This window comes from Musca autumnalis, unplaced genomic scaffold (assembly GCF_047663935.1).
Source record: "Musca autumnalis isolate F117 unplaced genomic scaffold, ASM4766393v1 scaffold_1, whole genome shotgun sequence".
NCBI lineage: Eukaryota > Metazoa > Arthropoda > Insecta > Diptera > Muscidae > Musca > Musca autumnalis.
In genome coordinates this window covers 119,640,722-119,646,721 of record NW_027411644.1, presented here as the reverse complement: position 1 = coordinate 119,646,721, position 6,000 = coordinate 119,640,722, and positions in this window count along the sequence as shown.

The window sequence follows — 6,000 nt, the reverse complement described above, 5'->3', positions numbered from 1 at the left end:
TGCCGATTCGGTCCAAAATATGGCCTTAGTAATATTTTGTCCAAACATAGTTTAAGTTTGAAGATAAGCCATATCGGTCCACTCCTTCGGGTACCTCCCCCACAAAAGTTCAAAAATGTTCTGAAAATTGTTCGTACGGTAACTCTTGAAGGGAGTGGCCGAATTGGTCTATACTTTACACATCCTAATATATCTACCAGATATAGATCACATTAAAATATGGACTATATTTGTCCAATCCATCCGGTACCCACCCTCACAAAATTTCGGATAAGTTCACTTTAAGACCTAATATCGAATCACTTTGATTTTTGTTGAAGCAACTTTCATTCGCTGCCTCAATTACGATGGTAAAAGTTTTTTTAGGGGCGAGTCCATACCTCTTGAGGAAACAGCCCGATGAGTGTAAAAACCCCCTATGGCACCATATGTTGTGGCTGGAGATCCACTTCCATAACGGTCAATGTCGATCCATTTCTTTTAGTATCTCCTCCGCAAAACTTTTGATATTTAATCCTAATCAACATTTTGTCGGTTCAGATGTCCAAAATTGTTAAAACCCCCTAAAACATACGTATTTTGGGAAAAAATTGTTTCAATATACACAGGCTGAGGGTATATCTCTGTCGGCAAAGCCGACTGATACTTTTTTACTTGTTGTAACTAACTTTAATCGTTGCGCGCAAAAGATATAGGCTTTTAATTTTACTAATTAGAAAAAATTCTAAAACAAGTAAAAAGTATCAGTCGACTTTGCCGACAGGGATATACAACTTACAACTTTCGGGCTGTTTTCTCAAGAAGTATGGACTTGCCCCTGAAAAAACTTTTACTGCCGTAATTGAGGCAGCGAATGCAAGTCGCTTCAATAAAAATCAAAGAGATTCGAGAGCAGGTCTTAAAGTGAATTTATCCAAAATTTTGTGTGGGAGGTACCCGAAGGAGTGGATAAATATAGTCCATATTCGAACCTGATCTATATCTGGTAGATATTTTAGGATGTGTAAAGTATGGTCCAAATCGGTCACTCCCATCAAGAGTTATCGTGAGCACAATTTTTCTGAACATTTTTAAACTTTTGTGGAGGAGTTACCTGAAGGAGTGGGCCGATATGGCTTATCTTCGAACTTAAACTAAGTTTGCACAAAATATTACAAAGTCCAAATTGTGGACCGAATCGGCAGATCCGTTCCAGAGTTATCGTGCGCTCCAACCACTACACACGGTGTCATAGGGATTTTTTGTACCTTTCAGGCTATTTGCAGGAAGTATGGACTTGCCCTGATGAAGCTTATACCGTTATATGGGGGCAGTGAATGCAAGTTGCTACAACGAAAATCAAAGCGATTCGTGAACAGGTCCTAAACTGAATTTTTCTGAAATTTTGTGTGGGAGGTACCTGAAGCAATGGACCGATTGAGTCCATATTGGAACCTCATCTAAGTCTGGTAGAAATTTCACAATGTTCCAAGTATGGACCAAATCGGTTACCTCCTTCAAGAGTTATCGTGTGCACAAATTTTCCTAACTTTTGTGGGGGAGGTACAGGAAGGAGAGGACCGACTTAACTCATCTTCGAACTTAAACTAAGTTTGGACAAAATATTGCGAAAGCCAAATTTTGTACCAAATCGGTTCATCCGTTCGAGAGTTGTCGTGCGCACCAGCCAGCCAGAAAGACGGACGGACGGACATTGTTAAATCGACTCCAAATTGTCTGAAACACATTTCGTCCAAACGTACTTGGGGTTTAAAACCATTACTTCGATGAGGCACATTTTGCCTGTATGAAATGTATATCACGAAAAATGTCTAAAATTGTCTTTTCCATTTCAAAAAAAAAATAAATAAAAAAAAAAATTTGATACTACATCAATGATTTTTGGTACATATGTATATTAAAAAATTACAACAGCATCCATACACTGTGAGAAATATAATGGTGCCTAAGTCGTGCAGCTTGGAGCTATAATATTCATGTTATTTGCAAAACTACAAAGAAAATATGAAGAAAAAAATAAAAATATGTAAAACAAGTAAGAGCGGCGTTAAGTTCGGCCGGGCCGAACTTATTATACCCTCCACCACGATTTGTATTGTAAAATGGAACAATTTTTCTTCGTGTATGAAGAAGACAAAATTTCAAATTTCTGTAATTTCCGTAAAAAATTAGGCTAATTTTCACAATAACCACATTCGGGAGGTACCGCTCTATGGAGGCTATATTAAAACATGGACCTGTACCGACAAATTTCTGGGGAAAGGTTTATACACCCAACGATGACTAAATACCAAATTTCAGCCATTTTGGTGGGATAATGAAGCTAAAACCTCAAAAATACCGACAATCGGGAGGTACCGTTCCATGGGGGCTAAATGAAGGCGTGGAACTATACCGACAAATTCCTGGGAGAAAGTTCTATACCCCCAACGAAGACTAAGTACCTAGTTTCAGCCATTTTAGAGGATTATTGTTGCCACAACCTTCAAAATACTGAAAATCGGGAGGTATCGTTCTATGGGGGCTATATGAAAGCGTGGACCTATACAAATTTCTGGAGGAAAGTTTTATACCACCAATGAAGTCTAAGGACCAAATTTCAGCCATTTTGGTGGATTATTGTGGCCACAACCTTTAAAATACCGAAAATCGGGAGGTACCGTTCTATGGAGGCTATATAAAGGCGTGGACATATACCGGCAAATTTCTAGGGGACAGTTCTAAACTCCCAACCAAGACTAAGTTCCAAATTTCAGCGATTTCGGTGGATTATTGTGGCCACAACCTTCAAAATACCGAAAATCGGGAGGTACCGTTCTATGGGGGCTATGTGAAGGCGTGGACCTATACCAACAAATTTCAGGTGGAAAGTTTTATACACTCAACGATGACTAAATACCAAATTTCAGCCATTTTGGTGGGATAATGAAGCTAAAACCTCAAAAATACCGAAAATCGGTATATGGGGGCTATAACAAAACGTGGACCGATATATACCATTTTCAATACCAACCATCCTAGAAGTTATAAAAACTTCTGTACCAAATGTTGACGCTCTATCTTAAAAATTGTGAGCTGTATCTTGATTTCAACAGATGGACAGACGGACATTGTTAGATCGAGCTGATCAATAATTTCGATGTGTTACAAACGTAATAACAAATTTAATTACACCCTCCATATGGTGGAGGGTATAAAAATGGAAAAGTGGGATGTACGCCAACCATCAATAGGCTTCTTTCTCTGTGAGACCCCCATTAACCCCCAAAATTTCGTGAGGATTCGATCAAAATTCCGATAAAAAATGGAAAAAGGGATGCATTACCGACTATTGCGATATCTCTGTTGTTTGACCACCTATGACAACCTACTTCACATCGTTGTAATGGTGATATTTTATACTTTCCTTGCCAGATTTTGCTTTCGATATACCTCTTACAGAAGAGAGATATTCGCTTTGAAATTTGGTGGGGCCCCTATTAATACCCAAAATTTCGTGACGATCCAATTAAAATTGCGACGTGTGGCGTGATTATAAAAAATTAAAAAATGGTATGTATTGCCGACTATTGCGGTATCTCCGTTATTTGCCCACCTACGCCGTTATTTGCCCCTATGCTTTACATCATTGTAAAGATGGGATTTTCTGCTTTCATAGTCAGAATTTGCTTTTGGAAAGTCCCCAACCAAAGCTGTGGTATTCGTCATTATTATTAAAATCGCAAACATGAAAAGTTGCGTTCTATTAGCGGCTATTACGATATCGTTATTGTTTGAATACCTACGACAACCTACGTTACATCGTTCCAAAGGTGATATTTTCTACTTTCATCAGCATGTTTTGCTTTTGATATACCCCTTGCAGTAGCTGAGATATTCGCTTTGAAATAAAACGTTGCCTTTTTCTCCAAATAAGTTTTTTGCCCATTTTGAACCCTGAATATCATCCGAACATCGATAGGCTTCTTCCTCTGTGGGACCCCCATCGCCCCCAAAATTTCGTGAAGATCCGCTCAAAATTGCGACCTGTAGCGCGATTCCGAAAACATTTGAAAAACGTTATGTATTACGTTGCATCATTGTAAAGATGGGATTTTCTACTTTCATAGTCAGACTTTGCTTTTGGAAAGTCGCCAACCAAAGCTGTGATATTCGTCATTATAACTAAAATCGCAAAAATGAAAAGTTGGGTTTACTTTGCGGCTATTGCGATATCTTCGTTGTTTGACCACCTACGACAACCTCCTTTACATCGTTAATAAGGTGATATTTTCTACTTTCATTAACAGGTTTTGCTTTTGGTATATCCCTTATGAATGCTGAGATATTTGCTTTGGGGAAAAAACGTTGACTTTTCCCCAAATAAGTTTTTTGCCCATTCCGAACCCTAAATATTATCCGACCATCACCAAAATCAATAGGCTTCTTCCCCTCCGGGACCCTCATCGACACCCAAAATTTGGTGACGATCCGATCAAAATTCACATCCTGTAGCGTGATTACAAGGTTTAGATGGACAGACGGACGGACACACATAGCCAGATCAGTAATTTTCGTATATATCATTTTGGTATATATAAGTATGGGTCTACGGCCATTATTTCGATGCGTTACAAACTTTTTGGGCAAAACCAACTTATTATACCCTCCCCACATAGTGGTGTAGGGTATAAAAATGTTTGAGTTCTGCGTCTTTTTCGTCAAAATTTTACCCAATAGTGAAGATATTCCGTTGCATCAAAATGTTGGCATATAGTTTTCCTATTAGCGAACATTTTTAGGTCATTATTTTAATTCAGAAGGATTTCCAATTGGGATATAAAATTAAAATAAAGTTAAAGTAAATATTACAATACTTGAAACGCATAGAAACCGCGTAATAGTGGAAATTACATGATGCGCATCCGATTTTCCAAAACAGCGAATCAATCGCTTTTATTTGATATACACTTTTTGAAATTCCATTTGGCGACCACGATGTAGCATCAGTTGCATGTTAGGGTGTACAATAACAGTAAAATGCCCACAATTTCCACGAAAATCGAATGGCATTTGTAAATTTCGAATCCAAAAAACAGGTTTTTAGAAAAATTTACGCACAAAAATTTCGACTTTGTGCGCAGATTGCTTTTAGAGAAATCCGGCTGCGCATCCCGATTAGAGCAAAAATTCAAAAAATCCATTTTTCAGTCTACAAAGTGTCAGCATCCGTTTGAGGTTTTTACAGTGGATATATTAAAAAATCACACATTAGAAACCTCATCTATAAAGTGTATTCTTTAACTTTTTCTTTGAGCATTAAGTTCTACATTGTGTTGTAAAGCCACTAATTTGAAATTTATACAAAAAAAAAAACTCGTTTTCTTCAACGCTTTTTTCCTATTTTTTACATTAATACGACCACAGCTTCCGCTCAAATTATTATTTTAAGAAACCCATTGGTGAATCGGTCTAAAACAGTCTATTTTACCGAAATGCGTTCAAAAGTTACGGTATAGTACAACTGTTCGCGAGTTACAATACCCCATACCTCAGTTTCAACATAAGTTAATTTTCTACAAAAAGGTCGATATATTTAGTACATATTTCACTTACTTCATTTTGGGGTATAAAAAATAATTATTAAACATTGCAGCCCTACACGATAATTGACAGTAAACATAACTGAATAATAAACGTGTCTGTACCATTTACATTGTTTACAAAATTATGAATTTTGTTTTTCCTTGAATTGCCATTATTTTATTACAAGCCATGTTGCTGCCTTTATTAATGCGGCCTTTGCTCTTCTAAAACAAAACATGGAATGTAGATTCAGTTACAACCAACTACTTATGTACGAGTATTGTTGTGGTAATTAAATAAGTACATCCATATGTATGTATGCATGTATGTGTTAGTGCTTGTGTACAACACCAACAACAATTTTAAAGTAGACAAAGTTATGGCCATAAACGAAACAACAGCAGCAATGAGGCAAATGTTTGCTACTGACATCCG